General features: G+C 41.0%; 1 protein-coding gene and 1 long non-coding RNA gene across 4 annotated transcripts in view; one reads left to right on the top strand and one right to left on the bottom strand.

Annotated features, from left to right (window-relative positions):
* Positions 1 to 22,072, top strand: part of LOC134348068 (interleukin-1 receptor accessory protein-like 1) — a 1,445,875-nt gene that overhangs the window by 1,089,295 nt on the left and 334,508 nt on the right. The window lies entirely within an intron of this gene.
* Positions 18,097 to 22,072, bottom strand: part of LOC134348069 (uncharacterized) — a 68,429-nt gene continuing 64,453 nt past the window's right edge. The window contains exons 2-3 of the long non-coding RNA XR_010018347.1: positions 20,834 to 20,916; positions 18,097 to 18,516 (exon numbers count right to left, since the gene is read on the bottom strand). This is a non-coding gene — a long non-coding RNA (uncharacterized LOC134348069). The remainder of the gene's footprint in view (positions 18,517 to 20,833; positions 20,917 to 22,072) is intronic.

A 22,072-nucleotide genomic window follows, 5' to 3' on the forward strand; every position in this document is an offset into this window, starting at 1 on the left:
AGTGTAGCTCAAGAAGAGTTGGGGAGCATTACCTGAGAAGGCTTGGATCATGCACTGCCAATGAGAAGGTGGGCACAGCTGGGCCCCCGTGGGTGCCCATGGCTATTATACTATCTGTTGTCCTTTAGATAATGCCCAGAACTGATGCCATTGCAGCTGGAAGTCTGTGCTGGAACAGTACAAAGTGTATGTTTACTGAAGAGCATTTCTTGAAACTTTGTCTAACTTGATCTGATTTCTTTACCAAAGAGATTTCTGCATCAAACCATTGGAGCAGTTCAATTGATAAAACTTGAACAGTTCAATGGAACTGCTTTCCTTCTGTTTCTTTTTCCCTTCCTCAAACTTTTCCTTTATCCTTTATACCTTGTACTTTGAGTAACTGACATTTAACACTGAAAATAAAACAAAACTGAAGACCATGACGAGATATATAATGCATCTCCCCCCCCACCCCAACCCAGCTATTCCTTTTACAGGGGTATGAACTAGTTGAGCGTGGATAGAATGAAGTATGTGAAGATGGCTCTGTCACTTTATCACAGTAAACATCACAAGCTGAACAGTTAAAATGGTACAGTCTTTCATGATGCAGAGTTGTTATTCCATCATGTTGAAACAGTGGTGTAAAGGCACCTTAAGCATAACTCATATCAAGCAAAATACCTCATTTGGAAGCAAGAAGTGAGCAGTTCTATCCTGTGCTTGTGTTGAGTGCACTGATCTCAGTCATAACCATGACAGGAGAACAACAGCTTGCTTCCGTGTCCAAGAATCAGGGTGGGAAAATCCTGACAGAATCGCCCCTCTGCTGGAGCGGTGGAGTTCATGATATAATCTGATTCATCTATTGATTTACCTATACAAAACCTTTGTTGAACCTTAGTTATGAATAATGAGCATTTAGTCTGGCTAGCTCCACAAGGGAATCAGCACCATCAGCAGCGGATCAAGAAATTGGTGCCAGGGAATTTTAACACAAACTAGAGTTACTTTGTATTGAGGTCTTTGACATTTCTGATGGAAGTCAGAAAAATAAATTAGCTAAAATATTTTAGGATGCAGAAAGCCGAAAAATTGTCGATGTCTGCAGTACTCAATATTAAAAACCAAATCTCTGTGTATATCAGTAAGTGAACTTAAAAAGCAGACATTCATTGCTTATTTAGAATTTGTGCAATGAACCTTTTTATTCGCAATATTAATAGATATAAGAATAAATGAAAGCCAGTGAGACGAAGTTAACATCAGCTTTTGCTAAGATCTTTACACGTAGAGATCAATGAACTACAGAATGCTTACAGCAGAGAAGGCAGTCAGGATAATGTGTCCCCAGCTTTGTGTCTGCGCAATCCTGTTCTATGTATTCTACTGTCCTCTCCCCAGAGTCCATAAATCCTCTCCTTTTACATGTTTATCCAGCTCTCTTTTAAATGTTCAAATTGAATACACCTTCATTATTGCTCTTGGCAATTTATTCCAAACCAAAACCACTTGCAATAAAATTCCTTCGGTCATGTTTGGTTCCTTACTCAATAACCTTTATTCTACATGCTTTAGTTCTTGAGTTATCGGGCAGTGGGAACAGTTAGACCATAAGACATAGGAGCACAATTAGGCCATTCAACCCATTGAGTCTGCTCCGCCATTCCATCATGGTTGATTCCAGATCCCGCTCAACCCCATACGCCAGCCTTCTCACCATATCCCCTGATGCCCTCACCGATCAGGAAACAATCAACCACCACCTTAAATATACCCATGGACTTGGCCTCCACTGCATTCTGCGGCAGAGCATTGTACAGAATTACTACTCTCGAGCTAAAAAAAAATTCTTCCTTAACTCTGTTCCAAAGGGTCTCTCCTCAATTTTGAGGCTGTGCCCTCTTGTTCTGGGTACCCCCACCACAGGAAACATCCTCTCCACACCCACCCTCACATTTTTCTAAATTCCATTTGGTATGCACCGAGTTAGCAAATAAAAGTGAAGGTGGAATGATGGTGGGAATTGTGGGAATAATGGTGTTAAACCTGAGCTATAGTTAACGAACAGTATCTTAACATAGGTGTCTGTATAAAGAACACAAGAATAAAAAAGATAATAAATATAAATACACAAGTTAGCTTATATACACAGATTGATTGTATGTCCGTAAAGTGACAGTAGGCACAGGAGAATCTATACATAAGGTGACTGACAGGAAATGATAAAGTAGCGTTGATGGGTGTGTGGTGGGGTGGGCTAGTGGGTGGAGGTGTTGATCATCCTTGCTGATTGGGGAAAGTAACTGTTTTTGAGTTTGATGATCCTGGTGTGGATGTTATGTAGCCTGCTCCCTGATGGGAGTGGGACATACAATCCATGCACAAGGTGGGTGGAATATTCCATGAGATCACTGGCCTTTTTCCAGTCCCTTTCTGTATATTTGTCCTTGATGGCAGGTCAGCTGGTGCTGGCGATGCACTGGACAGTTCTGACTACCAATTGTAGAGCCTTCCTGTCCACCATAGTGCAGTTTCCATACCATGCAGTGATGCAGCCTGTTAGAATTCTCTCTACACTGCATCTGTAGAAGATTGTGAGTATTGATGTGCATAGTTCATCTCTTTTCAGCCTTCTGAAAAAGCAGAGGCATTGGTGGGCTTTCTTAACTGTGTAAGATGTGCTGTGGGACCATGAGAGTTTGTGTGAGATGTGCACTTGCAGGTGTTTGAAACTGCTTACAGTTTCCACTGCTGTGCCACTGATGTAAAGACCAGTGTGAGTGGTGCAAGTTCTCCTGAAGTCTCCTTCAAGTCTTCCTGTTTTAATCTGCTGACAGCAAAATTAATAGTGGTGCTCAATAGATTAGGAATTCTATAAACAGCAGGCCTGGCAACAGCAACCTGGCCCACGAGGCTCAGTAGAGAGAGTGGCAGACGCAGGCAAAGTGAACCTCAAGGATGTGTGCTTAGGCTACTCCTCGACTCTCCTACACCCATGACTGTGTGGCTAGGCACAGCTCAAACACAATCTATAAATTTGCTGATGACACATCTATTGATGGCAGAATTTCAAATGGTGATGAGGAGGTGTAGAGAAGCAAGATAGATCAGCTGGTTGAGTGGTGTCACAACAAGAACCTCGCACTCAACATCAGTAAGACTGAGGAATTGATTGTGGACTCCAGGAAGGGGAAGCCAAGGGAACACACGCCAGTCCTCATCAAGGGATCAGCATGGTGTGCTCGTAACAACTTGGAGATTAATGCTATCAAGACAGTGGAAATGAAGGTTGACTTCCGCCAACAACCCCCTTCCTTGGAAATTAATAGTCAGGCTGTGCCTGTGGTTGAGTCATTCAAATTCCTAGGGATTACCATTACCAATACATTGAAGTGGGACAAGCACGTTACGCTCAACACCAGGAAAGCCCAGCAGAGATTGTTCTTCCTACGCTAACTTAGGGAACTTAACATCTCAGTGGTTAACCTGATGAATTTTTACTTTGTTATCATTGAGAATGCCGTGACCAGCTCTGTCACCATTTGGTCTCCCGCCACCTCCTCCCTCTCCAAGTCCAGGTTGCAGCCAGTAGTCCACTCAGTGGAGAAGATCACTGGCTGTCAACTACCGACATTAACAGAGCTGTTCATTGCCAGAGCGGTGAGAAGAGCTGGAAATATTACTGCCGACTCCACCCATCCTAGCAGTCACCTATTCACCAAGTTGCCATCAGTAAGATGCTACAAGTCCATCACCAGAAGGACTACAGATCTTCTCTGAAGCTTCTTTCTTGAAGTTATCCAGCTTCTCAGCAAAACTCACTCAGGAGTAATATCCCACCTGTCCCTGCACAATGTCCAGTAAGTGGCCTTTCCTGCTCTCCTTATTCTCTTGGTAATTATCTAGTCTGTTGATATGTTTGCATTTATTTAAGTTTGATTATTTAAATTTGCACAAATTGTTGATTGCTTGTGGCTGTTTGCACTATTGTCTTGTAAATTGTGAATTACTTTTGTGTAGTCTGTTATGGTATTGCCCTGTGTTTTAAAGTTCGCCACCGAACCACATTCAATTCCGGTGTGTTTCACGTACTGGCAATAAAGTGATTCTGATTCTGAGCAGTTCCAAGTTCCTGGGTGTCAACATCTCTGAAGATGTATCCTGGATCCAAAGTATTGATGTGATTACAAAGAAGGCACGGCAGCAGCTACATTTCATTAGGAGTTTGAGGAGATGGCATGTCAGCCGACCCTCGCAAATTTCTACTGTGGAGCTGTACTGCGGTGAGCATTCTAACTTGTTGCATGTCCGTCTGGTATGGAGGGGCCACTGCACAGGATTGGTAAAAGCAGCAGAAAGTTGGAAACTCAGCCAGGTCCAGCATGGACACGAGCCTCCCCAGCACCGAGCACAGCTTGAAAAGGTGATGCCGCAAGGAGGCAGCATCCGTCGTTGAAGATCCCCCTCACACAGGACATGCCCTCTTCTGATTGCCACCATCAAGCAGGTACAGGAGCCTAAAAACACACACTCAGCGCTTCAGGAACAGCTTCTTCTCCTCTGCCATCAGATTTCTAAATGGACGATGACTCCATGAACACTACCTCAGCGTTTTTCTAAGCTCTCTTTTTGCACTGCTGATTTGATTTAAGTCTTTATGTATATTTCTGATTGTAAGTTATTGTATTTTAAAATTATTATGTATTTCACAGTACTGCTGCCACAAAACAACATATGCCAGTGATAGTAATTCTGATTCTGAGGAAGCAGAAATCAGTATGGCATTCAACACTATTGTTGCACAGGCCTTTCGGAATAAACACCTATTCCTCAATCTAAATACAGCACACCACTAACCAACAGACCTCAGATAGTCAGGAAGCATAACAGTTCCTCCTTTCTGGTCATCCTTATCACGGGTACCTCCTAGGGGCACGTGCTGAGCCCATTGCTGTACAATCGACTGCACGCCCAAACACTAGAGTTACCACATTGTCAAGTTCACCGATGACACAACAGTGGTGGGGCTCGCTACCAACAATGATGAGGCGGTTTAGAGAGAGGAGGTAGAAGAGCTTGAAGCCTGATGCCGGCAAATAACCTCTTCCTCAATGTCACAAGACAAGGGAGATTGTAATTGCACTCAGCTTGCTCTCTCCTTTGTACAGACTATTTCATTGGCTTTAGTGGAGGTGGATGTGTTGAGCTCAGTACAACATGTTGCTTCCTTCAACACTGGTGAACCAGGACACATGTCCACCTTCTGATTACTGGCAATATTATTGAAATTGTACTGGATCATCACTATTAAATATACCAAGGAATATTTATATTTTCAATAATTGCCCAAAGTCATCAGAACAAAGCCATTGGCTTGATTGGCACTCCATCGCTGCCTTAAATACTACTCTTCCAGTGCCAACAGTATTTACTCTCTACAATATCATTTACTTGGCCAATCTCTTAGTGCCTCCCAAACCAATAAAAATTCCCCAAAAGGAGATGAGGCCGTCAGAGTTCCTGGAACATGCAGGGTTCCCTCGAAATTGCATACCATTTCTACCATACATTACCATTCCTTCTTGGTGCTGGGCCTAAACCCCAGGACTCTCAGTCCTATAGCACTGTGGGATCATTTTCACTTGAAGGACTGCAGCAGTTCTAGAAAGTTGTTTAGCACCACGTTCTTCGAAAGGGCAATTTTGAAAAAGCAATAAATGGCAGTCCTTCCAGCAACATCCCTGAAAAATGAATAAAGTCAAAGTCAGCTGTTTGATGCAGAATACATATTTACGCTGAATGTATTCATTCTTGTTAGGGATAGAAGAGGGCATGACATTCTTCTCACACACAATAATAAAACCTAAATCTACTTAGGAAATGTAAGGGCAGTATGTTTTACACTGAAAAGGTAAGCTTCCAAATCAATTTGCGTTACTACTTTTATTACAGTAACTATGACATTACAGTTGTTTTTTTGTTAAAACAGTATGTTTTCATTAATGATAATGAATATTTTACAGCCTGGTTTGATAAAAAACTGAAGGTTTGACCTAATAATGTAATCAGTTCAGGAAGCTCTATCCTAGTAGAAATTATTGACTACATATAACATTAAAGCATTGGGAGAGTGGGGTAATTTAACACTTGATAATTCATGTGAGGCAGTGAATAGGTTGCAGAGTAATTGTAAGTAATGCCAACTTTGACTAATGGGAAATTTCATATCAGATTGTCCCCTCTCCTGTTCATCACTTGATTCACGAATCTACACGTGAGCATTTCATGGCTTGCCTTCTTCATTCTTTCCTCGTGCAACATCCTAATGTCAGCCTTTCAAAAGTTGAGACTAAAAGTGAAATGATCATTATGCCAACAAATGTCTATTGAACTGGAATTACTGAACGAGTCTTTTAAAAGAAAGTTGTGATATATTTTGGACTTCATTTACTTTCTTGAATATAGCTAAAACTAAAGCATTAATTAAAGCACTACAGATAAATTACTGTTTTTATAGGTTCTAAACGTTCCCATTGTATTGTGGAATTAGAAAGAAAATGGATGCGACTATTTTAGTTGGTAGTGTTCGTTATTACTTCTGATTCAGATTCCAATTAATGGCCATGAAATTGAAGCAAATTTCTTTCTTGTGTGCATGCATGAGAAAGATGGAAGATGGACTTCCTGATGTGCATGAATTTGAATCTGTCGGTCTACACTGTCATTAGATTCTGTGTACAGTGTTTCAGCAGAGTTTAAACTTGCTAGAATTCCTTGACATTACTTTGAGGAATTACTTCCCCTATCCTACCCCTGGGCAGACTAGCTGCAGTATCAATGACCATCTGAGGCCTCTTTGATTACACTAAGGAGGTTAGGGCAAAGATTGAGGAGGCAAAAGGGAACATAATTTATAGTAAATTATAATCTAACCTCTGTTGCCCCTGTTCTGGCCTCTAGAGCTACTATTTGTTTTGTATGAACATCACTTCCTGCTCATAAGCTGTTTTTATATCATTTCCTGCACAGACTGCTTCTGATTTCAACTTGAAGCATATGCTGTAGAAAGAGATCCATCTCCATCCCCTTTTTATTTGCCCATAAAAAGTAGTATCTGTGAATCTCAAGCTTTCTTAATATTAATAAACATTTAATAGATATATTTTGAAGAAAGTATTGGGTCTATCGTTTATTGCTATTAAGATATAATTGTGCCATGAGTTCACGTTGGTCTACACAGCATTGTTATGGAATCGTACACGTGTACATTACCCTGGTTAACATCGATCATGAGAAGAATCGACAGTATTAGAATATTCAGGCGCATGCCGATTCTGTATCGAATTTAATATGTATTTTACTTCACTTGCTGCAGTTTAACAAGTAGGTTTCATTAAAAAAAAGCCTGAAGAAAGCTTCCAGCCCGAGTCTCTTTTGAGAAGATGTTTAACTCCCTGCCTAGCTTTGTACGTACGCACTGTGAAGGCAGTAGAGCCCCAGAATTACTGGTACTTTGCCCCTGTGCTATACTGAGGTTTTATGAACATTGTTTCCAGTGCAGAAATCTGCTGGGAGCATGGGTCATATAGTATAGAGGTTGTCTTAGCACCGACATTGACAGAGTGGCTTTGCCAACCAGAACTTACCCCTGAATCACGAGCTGCCAAAGTTATCAGTACTGGCAAGGTACTATTCTCTTACCTACAGATTCAAGAATTACCTTTATTATCTTATTCACAAACATTTGGTAATACTCAGGTCACTTTAAAAAAGACATTGAAAGAAGTTATTTTTTTAAAGAACCAAGAGTAAGCTCGGTGGCCTTTCAATGCCGTTTATCTAGGTCGCAGTTCAAAAAGTTTACCTTTTACCTGAGCACTCCTTGCTTGTTGTTACCTCTCATTCTTTAGTTGCCTCACTATCTAAAAACTATTAAATTATGTCACGAGTATACCCAAAGAACAAGCCATTGTTTGGGTGGAGAATTCCACACATACACTCCTCTTTGAGTAGGTTGATCTCCGTCTCAAATCACCTACCTCTTGCCTTAATTTTATGTCTCCTGGTTCTAGACAACCCAGCCAATATTAATCCTGTATCTACCCTTTCAAGCCTGGCAAGAAGTTTGAAAAGGAGCAAACTGAGGATGCTGAAAATTTGAAATGAAAATGAAAAATGCTAGGAATTCTGATGAAAGCCGATTGACATGAAACATTCATATTTTCTGCTTTTGTTCTGTAACTATTAAATGTGCTTCATTGAGATTACCTCATTCTCGATCTTGGTGAAACTATGTGGCACTCTACCCATCACCAGAACATTCTTCTTTGGGTAGACAGACAAAATCTGTACACAATATTCTAGATGCAGTCATTCCTGGGCCCTATGAAATTGGCATAAGGTATTTCTAGCTTTGTCCACAAATTCTTTGAATAAAAGATCTTTCAGAATCAGAATCAGGTTTATTATCACCAGTATCTGTCGTGAAATTTGTTAACTTTGCAGCAGCAGTTCAATGCAACACATAATATAGAAGAAGGAGATGAAGAAAAAATAAAATAATAAATAAATAAGTAAATCAATTTACGGTATACGTATATTGAATAGATTAAAATCGCGCAAAACCCAGAAATAATTGTATATTAAAAAAGTGAGGTAGTGTTCTCGGGTTCAATGTCCATTTAGGAATCAGATGGCAGAGATGAAGAAGCTGTTCCTGAATCGCTGAGTGTGTGCCTTCAGGCTTCTGTACCTCCTACCTGATGGTAACAGTGAGAAAAGAGCATCCCTGGATGCTGGAGGTCCTTAATAATGGACACTCCCTTTCTGAGACACTGCTCTAACCAAAGGTTACCATGCATATTCAGCAAGAATTTAGCAACATTTTCCTGCTAAACTCTTGTTGAATATGCATGGTAACTTTTGGTTATCTCTGTACAATGGCACCCAGGTGCCTCTAAACAATAATCACTTTGTTTTTGTTTAAAAGGATAATCCACATTTCTGTATTTTTTTTTACCAACGTAGATGGTGAAAGACTGCAGATTGTTGGATCCTAGAACACAAACCCCTACTGGAGGAACTCACTGGGTTCTCAGCAGGACTGATGCAAGGCTTTGACATTTCTTTTCCCTCCACATATGCTCCATGACCTGCTGAGTTCCCTCTGTAGATTATTCATGGGAGGATCTCACATTTTTCCAAATTATATTGCATCTCCTGTCTTTTTGACCCTTCATTTAACCTGAAGAAATTCTCCAAAACATCTCTGCATTGTCTTGTGAGTCCATGCTGGAAACTTGGAAATATTTTAATTGATCCCCTCATCCAAATCATCAGTTGTAAGCAGCTGGAGCCCCAGTTCTGATTCCTAAATTACCCCATTTGGGCTTGTCAACCAGACTGAGAGCCATTTATTCCTATGCTATGCTTTTAATTGATCCTCAGTCTACACATCAATACCCTGCACTCTAATGTTGTTAAATCACTTCCTCTTGCCTTGTGAGAGTCCAACCACAATATATCAGCTAAGTTTCCCTTCTCAGGTCTGCTAGCTACAAACTCAAAAAATGGTAACCAATTTGGTAACAAATCATTTGTCATGATTTCCCTTAAATAAATCAGTGGAGACTGTCCAATCCCGCCCAGAATCAAAATCAAGTTTATCAGCAGTAGCATGTGCTGTGAAATGTGTTGTTTTGTCGCAGAAGTAATGTGCAAGGCATAAACGTTACTGTAAGTTACAAAAATAAAATAAATATTGCAAAAGAAGAATAATGAGATCGTGTTCATGGGTTCATAGTACCTTCGGAAATTTGATAGCGGAAGGGAAGAAGCTATTGTTAAAATGTTGAATGTTGGTTTTTGGGCTCCTGTTCTTCCTCCCTGATGGTAGTAGCAAGAAGAGAGCAAGTGATAGATAGTCAGGGTCCTTGATGATAGATATCAGCTTCTTCAGGTGCTCCCTCTTGAAAATTTTGGAGAGGTTTATAAATATTCTTTTTCCACTTCCTTAATAATAGATTTCAGATTTTTTCCTTCTGTTAATGTCTGGTTAACTAGTCTACAGTTTCTCATTGGGATTTCCTGGTGGCCAAACATTTTAATTCTGATTCTTGTTCCCATTCTGATGTGCCAAGATGAGGCCACCCTCAGGATAAAGGAACAGCTTATATTCCATCTGGGTTCCCTCCAACCTGATGGCATGAATATTGATTTCTCCTTCTGGTTCTATTCCCTACTCCAACCTTTTATTTCTTCTCATCTGTCTATTACTTCCCCCTGGATCCCCTCCTTCATCCCTTTCTCCTATTGTCCACTCTCCTCTCCTATCAGATTTTTTCTTTTCCAGCCCTTGACCTTTCCCTCCCACCCAGCTTCACCTATCACCTTCCAACTTGCCTATTTCCCCTCCCCCCACGTTTTTATTCTGGCATCTTCCCCCTTCCTTCTTAGTCCTGAAGAAGGACCTCGGCCCAAAATGTCTACCGTTTACTCTTTTCCATTGACGCTGCCTGACTGGCTGAGTTCCTCTAACATTTTGTGTGTGTTGCTTTGGATTTCTAGCATCTGCAGACTTTTTCCTGTTTGTGATCTCTTCGAGATGTTGATTGTTTCTTAAAACAACACAGATCAAAACAAGGTTTCCTCATATCTTTCCAGGACTTCAGTCTCTAGTAGTAAAGATAGATGTCACCTTGTCTTTTTAGCAGATTCCTGAACATGTCCCAACTCCTTCAAAGATCTGTGCAGACACAATGCACAACCTAATAAAGTGGCCACTGGATGTAGATTGCTAACATTACTGCTACCAAATGAAAGATGAAGTTATGGGTTCAGCCTGAAATAAAAAGCTGGTTGTTTTTTGAGACGGAATGAATAGGTTTTGCTTTAGGATGACTGCATTTTTTTCACATGAAACAGCCATTCATCATGTGAACTGTAAGGTGCCCATTTCTGTAATTTAGAGTTATGCAGCTTCGTAATACTGCAGTTGATGTTGATAGTGGAAAGGAATCACCCTGACTCCACAGTATATGTTGTGCAGTGGAAGAGGGTGAAGGAACTGCTGCATTTGAAGAGGCAGCGAGTTGTTAATTATATTCTGAAACTCCGATCAATATTGTGTTTTGCTGATCCAAAATTCTTTTAGAAACCACGCTAGTGCTTTCCAGTTTTGCTATGACATGCTAGTCAGTTGAAAGTGTTTCTCCTTGAGGAGGCAAAACAAGGGTTGGGGGAGGAGAATCTGGGCTGAGAACACTCTAGAATATTTAGGTGTACTTCGCACTATCGGTGACAGAATAAAGGCAGGAGGTGGCAGCCTTAACATCCTGGCATGTTTACAAAGTTGGCCTACTGTAAATGTTTGGCATTCCAATTCTGATTTTCATTCTCAGTAGTTGAGCAGCATTCTCCAATAAATAGTGTCCCATTCCTCCTGCTCCAACTCCCCATTTGTCTAATGTTTCCCTCCCATACCCCACCAAAATTTTCCGAGGTCAAAGTCTCTGAGTTGTGCTTAGAGCATGAGGCAAGTGTGGTGGTCAGGTGATGTATTTTCTTTCTGGATTGCAAGCAGCTAAAATGTGAATTTTGCTCTGATACCCCCAGCTGATCCCATAAAGGCAATTTGATTTAACAAAAAGAGATGAGAAGAGGGCCATGGAGGGCCATGGTCTGGCTGTAGGTAGAGGGAAGCAAACAGGAAATCAGGTCGGCATGGACTATTGGACCAAAGGACCTGTTTCTATACTGTAGAGCTCTATGACTCTATTAGAGTGCAACCAGTATGCTCTGTGGTAAATACAAATATGAAGGCCCTTCTGATCGGGTAGCTGTATTCTGAAAGGAGGTTTGGGATAGCATCTGTGTATAGGACTTCCTCTCCTGCTTGTTCACTAGGAAAACCCAGAACCTAGTGTCCTGTGTGGATATAGTGGATGACGTCCCAGTTCGGGGGCTTACATTCACTCCTCATTGAACATTGTATTAGCTTGAGACCCACTTTCTCAACTGAAGTGAAACTGGAGTCAAAGCTTTTTATTTGGAAATGGAGGGTTGAATCAGCTTCCCCACTGCATCCCTGAAACAAGTTGAAAAGTTTTAACTGCATTCTAGAACTAATCCAAAGGGAAATAACTTTTTTGTCTTTTATATAAACCTACTTAAAAATACCTTTCAATTAATTTTATTCTGACAAGTAGTTAAGTATGAAAATAAAATGTAAGCCTTCCCCACCGGAAGGAATGCTAATCCTACCCATTCATGGACAGCATTAGTATTCCTTCACTAAACAAAACCGGCATAAATAGTTGTAGTTGGGAGCTGAATGTCCAAGGTTACGTTATATCGGGGGGATAGGAAGGTAGGCAGAGGAGATGGTGTGGCTGTACTGGTAAAGAATGGCATCAAATCAGTAGAAAGATGTGACATAGGATCAGAAGATGCTGAATCCTTGTGGGTTGAGTTAAGAAACTGCAGGGGTAAAAGAACATTGAAGCAGTTATATACAGGACTCCCAACAGTGGCTGGGAGGTGGACCACAGATTACAGCAGGAAATAGAAAAGGCAAATCAAAAGGACAACATTGTGGTAGTCATGGGAGATTTTAACATGCAGGTCAATTGGCAAAATCAGGTTGGTAATGGATCTCAAGAGAGTGAGTTTGTTGAATGCCTAAGAGATGGCTTTTTAGAGCAGTTTATCATTGAGCCTATTAGGGGATCAGCTGTCCTGGATTGAATGTTATGTAATGAACGAGGCGATTAGGGAGCTTAAGGTAAAATAACCCGTAGGAACCAGTGATCGCAATATGATTGAGTTTAACTTGAAATTTGAAAGGGAGAAAGTTAAGTCTGATGTAGCAGTATTTCAGTGGAGTAAGGGAAGTTACAGTGATATGAGAGGAGTTGGCCAAAGTAAATCGGTAGGAGCTGCTGGCAGGGATGTCAGCAGAGCAGCAATGGCGTGTATCTCTGGGGAAAATGAGGAAGGTGTAGGACATGCGTATCCCAAAAATGAAGAAATACTCAAATGGTAAAATAGTATAACTGTGGCTGACAAGGGAAGTCAAAGCTATTGTATAAGCAAAAGAAAGGGCATACAACAAAGCAAAAATTAGTGGGACGACAGAGGACTGGGAAGTTTTTAAAAACCTACAGAGAGCAAGTAAAAAAAATCATTAGAAGGGAAAAGATGAGATACGAAAGTAAGCTAGCAAAAATATCAAAGTGAATAGTAAAATTTTTCAAGTATGTTAAACATAAAGGAGAAATGAGAGTGGATATAGGACTGCTAAAAAATGAGGCAGGAGAAATAATAATGGGGGACAAGGAGATGGCTGATGAACTAAATGAGTATTTTGCATCAGTCTTCACTGTGGAAGACACTAGCAGTATGCCTGATGTTGTAGTGTGTGAAGGAAGAGAAGTGGGTGCAGTTACTCTTACAAGAGAGAAAGTGCTCAAAAAGCTGAAAGACCTAAAAGTGCATAGGTCACCGAGACCAGTCTGCGCCTTAGGGTTCTGAAAGAGGTAGCATTAGAAATTGTGGTGACGTTAGAAATGATCTTTCAAAAATCATTGGATTCTGGCATAGTGCCAGAGGACTGCAAAATTGCAAATGTTACTCCACTCTTTAAGAAAGGAGGAATGCAGCAGAAAGGAAGTGATAGACCAGTTAGCCTGACCTCAATGGTTGTGAAGATGTTAGAGTCAATTGTTAAGGATGAGGTAATGGAGTACTTGGTGACACAGGACAAGATAGCACAAAGTCAGCATGGTTTCCTTCAGGGAAAATCCTGCTTGACATACCTGTTGTAATTCTGTGAGGAGATTACAAGTAGGAAAGATAAAGGGGATGCAGTGGATGTTGTATATTTGGACTTTCAGAAGGCCTTTGACAAGGTGCCACACATGAGGCTGCTAACAAGAAAGTTACTAACATGGTTAGAGCATTGGCTGATCGGTAGGAGGCAGTGAGTGGGAATAAAAGGATCCTTTTCTGGTTGGTTGCCAGTAATGACTGGTATTCTGCAAGGGTCGGTGTTGGTACCATTTCTTTTTATGCTGTGAATAGATTATTTAAATGATAGAATAGATGGTTTTGTTGCCAAGTTTGCAGATGATACCAAGATTGGTGGAGGGGCAGATACTGTTGAGGAAACCGGTAGGGTGCAGAAGGACTTAGACAGATTAGGAGAATGGGCAAGAAAGTGGCAAATGAAATACAATGTTGGAAAATGCATGGTAATGCACTTTGGTAGTAGAAATAAATGTGTGGATTATTTTCTAAACGAGGAGAAAATCCAGAAATCTGAGATGGAAAGGGACTTGGGAGTCCTTGTGCAGAACACCCTGAAGGTTAATTTGCAGGTTGAGTCGGTTGTGAGGAAGGCAAATGCCATGTTGGCATTCATTTCAAGAGGTCCAAAATACAAGAGCAAGGATGTGATGCTGAAGCTTTATAAAGCACTGGTGAGGCCTCACCTTGAGTATTGTGAACAGTTTTGGGCCCTTGTCTTAGAAAAGATGTGCTGGCATTGGAGGTTCAGAAGGGTGATTCCAGGAACGAAAGGATTATCATACAAGGAGCATTTGATGGCTCTGGGTCTGTACGAGCTGGAATTCAGAAGGATGAAGGGGGATCTCATTGAAATCTTTCAAATGTTGAAAGGCCTAGACAGAAAAGATGTGGAAAGGATGTTTCCCAGGGTGGGAGAGCCTAGGACAAGTGGGCACAGTCTCAGGGTAGAGGGGCGCCCTTTCAAAATGGAGATGCGGAGAAATTTCTTTAGCCAAAGGGTGGTGAATTTGTGAAATCTGTTGCCACATGCAGCTGTGGAAGCCAGATCATTGGGTGTATTTAAGGCTGAGATTGATAGGTTATTGATTGGACATGGCATCAAAGGTTACAAGGAGAAGGCCGGGAACTGGGGTTGAGGAAGCAAAAAAGGATCAGCCATGATTGAACGGCGGAGCAGACTCGATCGACCAGATGGCCTAATTCTGCTCCTATGTCTTATGGTGTAAATCCTAATTAAACAGGAGTATCGTTCTCCGCCAGCTGGTTCAATCGTGCACCAGCATCTGATCTTAAACGTATTTCAAATGCACATGCATAAAGTTATCTTGGCAAAGGAAAGCCTAAAAATTGACTCTTGCCTTTTTACTTCACTAGAGCACAGTCCTTTCCCTACATAGAACATTATAGCACAGTACAGGCCCCTCAGCCCATGTTGTGTTGATCTTGTAACCTACTCTAAGATTAATCTAACCCTTCCCTCCCTATCTATATATAAACACACACACACACACACACACACACACACACACACACACACACACACACGTTAATTTTAAATTGTCCCATTCAGGCCTAAAGTTTTAATCACTATGGAGGATTTCTTACTCTTGTGAGATAACGTCTTTCCTGACAAGGGGGGTCACTCTGCTTGGCAGGTGACACTTGTGGCAGTGAAACAATCACAGGTTCTGGGTGTGGTGTTTGTCGGAGTTGACTCTGGGATTGTAGGGAGTGGTTCTGACACCGCTGGACACCTTGCTTCTCTAACAGTTGACTCTGCTCTCCCTGAAGTGATCAACAGTTCATCTCCAGATGGCAGCAGACACAATCTGCACTGTGTAAGAGAGTGGTGCAGTTCTGTCCTTAATCTTGCCAAGTACCCACTTTTGATCACCTCTGTAGTCCCTTGCCAGGACTGCTTGTCCAAGAGTGAAACTTGGAACCTCCTTGTTTGAGGAGCCCTCAGTTTGTCTCAGCTATTGTTATTCATACTCACTTAGAGATTGGGTTTGAGGAGATCCTAGTGTGCACACAGGTAATGACTCAGGAACAGTATGGCTGGTGAGTGGCAGGTTGTGGAGAGTGCTGCATTGTGATATGCAAGGAGAAAATTGGCAGGCTTCTGATTCAGTGTCAGTGTGGCGTGTTCTGTTGACATTGCTCACAGTTCATTCTTTAGACTCTGGACAAACATTTGTATCAAGCTATTTGTAGCTGGATTATACAGTGCAGATGTTATTTGTCTTATTCATTCATTTTCGGGAATGACGGAAATTGGTCTGCAGCAAACTGTGGTCCATTCTCACTGACTAAGTGTTGTGGAACACCAGTCCTTGAGGAGGGGCTCCTCAACACATCAACAGTGTGCGAGCCTTTAGTAGAGGCTATCGGGAACACTTCTGGCCACTTTGCAACTGCATCAACTACTAAAATGAAAGATGTGCCCATGAATGGTCTGGCAAAATCCACATGAATCCTCTGCCAGGGCAATGCAGATCATTCCCAGGAATGGAGAGATGCTGCTCATGGCATCATCGAAATGTCTTTGCACCCCGAGCAGTGCATGGCAAGCTGCTGATCGATCCCAGGCCACCAGGCAAAGCTTCACGCCAAAACCTTCATTTTGACCAAGACTAGATGACCAGCATGTAGCTCCTCCAACATTTTCACTCTTGGCTTCGATGGTACAACAACTTTCAATCCCCACATAAGGCAAAATCCATCAAGGGCAAGTTCATCCTGGTGCTGGTAAGAATGGGGAACTGGGATTTCTGCTGCACATCCCAGCAATTTTGGGTAGCCATGGAGACCTGAGGCATTGTGGGATCTTTTCTAGTTTCCCTTTGGATTATCTCTGCCATAACAGGGAGACTTTCAATTTGCATTAGGGAGTTGTGCTTCATTTAGGAGCTGTTTCTGAATACTTCTCTTGTAAGCTTCCACAAACTAAATGATCTTTCAGTGCGTCATTAAGACCATCACTGAACTGACAATGCTCAGACAATCTCCTCAATTCAGCCGTGTAAGCAGAAATGGATTCCCTTTTCTTTTGATTTCGCTTATGAAACCTAAAGCATTTTGCAATCAACAGTGGGTTTGGTTCTAAATGTTCCTGCATTATTTTAACAATATCAGGAAAGCTCATTTCAGATGGTTTGGTTGGATCAGTAAAATTTCTAAGCAAACTCTATGCTTTCCCACCGAATACACACAGCAAAACTGGCACTTAATCTCACTCTCAGGGTGAGGCTTTTTATTCCAGACTAAGGGCTCTCAGGATGAGGCTTTTCACTGCAGAACTAAGGAGATGTCACCTTCTTCAAAGAAAAGGGCTTCCTTTCCTCCCACATCATCACTGCCCTCAACCACATCTCTTTCATTTCACATGTGTCTGCCCTCATCCCATCCTCCCACCACCCCACCAGGTATAGGGTTCCTCTTCTCACTTACCACCCCACCAGCCTCCACGTCCAGCACATAGTTCTCTATAGCTTCCACCATCTCCAATGGGATCCCACAACCAAGCACGTCTTTCCTTCACCTCCCCCCGCCACTTTCTGCATTCCACAGGGATCACTCCCTACATGAATCCCTTGTCCATTCATCTCACAGCTGATCTCCTTCTTGGCACTTACCCTTGCAAGCAGAACAAGTACTACATCTCTCCCACACCTCCTCCATCACTACCATTCAGGGCCTCAAACAGTCTTTCTAGGTGAGGCGACACTTAACCTGTGAGTCTGCTGGGGTCATCCACTGTATCTGGTCTTTCTGGTGTGTATACCGGTGAGACCTGACGTAGATTGGGAGACTGCTTCACTGAGCACCTATGCTCCATCTGCCAGAAAAGTGGGATCTCCCAGTGGCCACCCATTTTAATTCCATTTCTCATTCCCATTCCGACATGCCAGTCCATGGACTCCTCTACTGTCAGGATAAGGCCACACTCTGGTTGGAGGAGCAGCACCTATATTCCGCCTGAGTAGCCTCCAACCTGATGACATAAACATTAATCTCTTGACCTTTCGGTAATGGCCCTCCCCTTCACCATTCCCCATTCCCCTTTCCCTCTCTCACCTTATCTCCTTACCTGTCCATCACCTTCTTCTGGTGCTCCTCCCCTCCCTTTCTTCCCCTTGAAAACTTTCAGAAAGTACATACTTTCTGAGATAACTAGGATGTCTTCTTTTAGCATAGTTACAGAATGTGGTATGACAATAAATGGAGCGGCTCTACTGTGCTTTTAGTTTTGTTAGAAAGCATAAGATGTAACAGACTCAATTAAAGTTCAAGTAGAGCAGACAGTTAAGTATCCAATCCAAATTGCAAAAGAAATTATCTTTGTTTTCTTTAATTAAAAAAGTGCATGCACTCCTCATTTATGAACATCTAATGACATTGCTATATTCCAAAAATTGATTCCACTAAGTCTCTGAACATTGTGCCTGTCTTCTTCAATGGCAGATGTGTTTTTTCTCCCCTCTCAGTAATCTAGGAAGCTTGTTGAGCTATCTTGTAATTTCACTTATGATACTAATTGCAAAACACAAGAGTGAAGCAGCTGATTGATAGTGCAGTAAGTGGATTTGGCAAGCAAGTAGTTTGATGGATTTCCATTTCTGCCTGAACCTAAGCATTTTTGACACATTTTTCAGTGTAATGTTGCCTTGGTGATCTGCGGTTGTTGAGGTCCCAGTAGTTGACATCTGTTTTACTTCAACGCACCTTTAATATAAACAAGATGTTAGTGAAATTCAACTGACTTGACTAGTAATGAGTATCCATTTGTTAAATTTAAACTTTAAAAAAATGTTATTTTCTATGATGATACAAAATTGAGATATGAAAATCATATTGTACATCATCTTTAATAAGACTTTTTAAAACATAACTTCAAAGCAGTATTTATTATCTTAGTTGAAATGCGATAAATTCAAGTTTAGAACAACTTTAAGAATAATTACACTCTAATCAAAGTAATAAGGATAAAATACTTAGTCGATTTCACAGTTGCATTTTGTTGATATCGCATCGGAAATTGTCTAGAGACTAATATGTTTTTTTTGTTGCACATAATATAACAAATTGAAGAACATAAATTATTTTGTGGGTCATTGCACGTTATAAATGACATGTTACATTACAGATTTTATGCTGCTTCCATGTCAGCATAATGATTTTGCTTTTGCATCAAACAATTCAAGCCTACACCAGAACTCAATGCTGGCACTGCTGTGCAATCCTTTGAGAACAACACTGAGGCTTAGTCTGCATCTGCCTGTCCTTGGGATCAAACATCCATTTGGAAAGAAATATTGAGCATTTTCTCTATTTTGTCTGTAGAATCTTCATGTTCACAAGATGGCCTATACCCAGATTGTGTGTGCAGCCATTTGTGTGGTATGGCTAATAGATGATGAAAGATTACATAACAACTTAATCCTCTGTCTTCAATCAAAGAAGACAGTATTTGAAGCCTGCAGCAGGTTAGTCAGAACAGAGTGTCACTGAAATGTTAACACATCTAATTATTTTATGGATGCTAAGTGGCAATTGGACTACTTCCAGTATTTTCCCAATGTAATCTTTTCAGTGTCACTATTTTTATGCTTTTTTCTTGTGAGTGCAACTATTCATATATTGAGAAATTTGCATAGTTCTGTGTATTGGGTTAACTAGAATGGACTGGAAGAGCGTGTTTGGAGTTAATTGAGTCAATTCACAGATGCTTTCTTTGGATATTTAAAATAAGAGCATAAGAAAATATGATTAGCTCCTTAGCCTCTTAAACCTGTCCAATAAAGTGGTAGCTGTTCTTATCCTGAACTTGCCTCTTCTATTGTGCCAGTTTTCCAATTATCTCAATTGCTAGATCTTCCACAACTCTGCCGAGTAGAATTCCATATGATTCGACACCCTCTTTGAGAAGATAGTCCTACCTACCTAAATTGTAGATGACTACCCTCTTGTAGCAGTGTGCCTTTGTTTTGGACCCTTCCATTAGTGGAAACATGTAGCCATCCCCCCTATCATGCTCCAAAGATCTTGATGCTTCAATAAGATTGCATCTTATTTTTCTCTACTTGAAAGAAATTAGATCTAATTTCTTTAGCTACTCATGACAGGACAGCCCTCCCATCCCCAAAACTGGCCTAGTGAATCTCTTTTGGACTGTTTCCAGTGGCCAGTATATCCTTTCTTAAAATAAGAGAGACAAAGCAGCAATTATCCTGGTGTGCCTCAGCAGTACACTGCCATTGTAACAAAACATTTCTTAAAAAGTACATATCTCCCTACTTCAATGCTCCAACAATCTTTCAATAAATGCACATATGCCATTGTATCCCCTGCATTTTCCTGCACTTGACTTTTTGTAATTACAAATTACAAAACTTACTTTCTGTAATTTGTGCACAAGAACATCTAAAGCACCAAGTGCCTTTGTACTTCATTCATCTTCATTCTTATTTTAGTTGGCTGCAAGGTCCTCTGTACCTAATTCATGGTCAATGGGAAGTTTGATATACTATTGCTTCATCAGGCTCCCTTTTGCATAGACTAATGTGATTTTATTTTTATTGATTGATTTCTCGGGATAGAGTGGCTACTGAGAAGATTAGCATTTATCACCCTCCCTTCAATACCCTCGAGGAAACTCTGGATAACCAATTTCTTTAAACATTGTATTGCTGATGCTACTTTCACCATGCTGTTGTTTAAGGAGCACTGGATTTAGATCCAGTGATGGTAACTTGAAGGAAATGGTGTTGGGAACACTGTTGCCTGCAGGTAATACTGTTCCCAAGTGTCAGCTATCACTGACCTTGATGATTGTTGCCATGGCTTTGGGAGATGCAAGAGAAACAACTGCATTGCATTGCTGTGAGTGTTGTAAGCTAAACCATGGTGAATCAGTGGTGAAGGAAATGAATGTGGATGGGGTGCCAACCAACTGACCTGTTTTGTCCTCGGGGCTGTTAAGCTTTTAGAAAGAATTAAGTTCAGGCTCCTCATTTGGCATTGCAAACTGGTAGCTACTTACTTGTATCTGCAATAGCCTTTGAGATTTCTACACCCACTCTCGAATGCTTCCTCCTTAGACTGCAGCAGTAATGAGTCATCAGGCTGTGAAAGAATTCATTCCAGGTTGAACTTCTGGCATTCATAATTACAGCAGCATCAGCAAAGAATATGCTGAAATGATTATGCAGGGTGTGATGGAATCTTAACTCAATAACAACAAAAAATTAGTTTTTCATAGAAATATTCAGTGGTACTAAGTAACAAATGAAGCACAAAAAATTATGCAATACTGCTGTTATTAACCCAAGGGATACCTCTTCCAACCAAGGACACATTATTAGCTGCAAATAAAACATCCTAAGCACTATGACAGCATGCAGCACAGTACCTCATCATCCACTGGGCCCTTGCAAACAGCAATGACAACTTTTTTGTGTTCTCCTACAAAAAAGGTGATTGATCACCTCCAGTAATCAGAGTTGACTCTACCAGGCATCCCTTACACTAGGCACTGAATAACTTGTCCTTGTTAGATTTAATTTGGTGTGATATTCCCTTGTATTTTGATATCTATAGTTTTTGATCTCCGCCATAACTATTTCAATTAACCCAGCTTCAAGAGTCTTTTCATTTGGAGAAGAATTCACAAATTTCACAACTTGGTGCATTGATTAAGTGCTTCCTCATAAAATGCCTTCTAGCTGAGCTCTGATTTTACAGTTTTTTACCGGATTGGATAGAATCTGATGAACTTCGTTCATTCTATATCAGTGTTAAAACAGGACAACCAATAATTTTTTCTGATGGTTCGGCAATTAAAACAATCCCCTCTAATCTCCATCTCTACCACATGTGAACTCAAGAGAGTTAATGAGAAAGGGGAAAGAAGCAAAAAAAAGCAGTATAACTCGAGGAGCCAAATGATCAGTTTTTATTGGATGTTGAGTTCAAAAAGAAGTTGCACAAAGTTTCAATCAGATACCCACTTTAAACAGTGTTTATCTATAAATTTCTTCTCTATTGTCTACTTTCCTGGTGAAAAGTACCACGTTAAAATAATCTTTGTATTGTAGAAATATACATTGACTTTCAAGAGAGGCTGGACTGTTTGAGTCTGTATTCCCTGGAGATTAGGAGAATAAGTGGTGACCTTATTCAAGTGCGTAAGATCTAAGTGGGGTTTTACAGGGCAAATGTTGAGATGTTTCCACGGATGTCACCGGAGAGCTGCGCGCGCTGCGTCGTGCTGCCATCTTCT

Source organism: Mobula hypostoma, chromosome 6, assembly GCF_963921235.1.
Source record: "Mobula hypostoma chromosome 6, sMobHyp1.1, whole genome shotgun sequence".
In the NCBI taxonomy this organism is placed as follows: Eukaryota; Metazoa; Chordata; class Chondrichthyes; order Myliobatiformes; family Myliobatidae; genus Mobula; species Mobula hypostoma.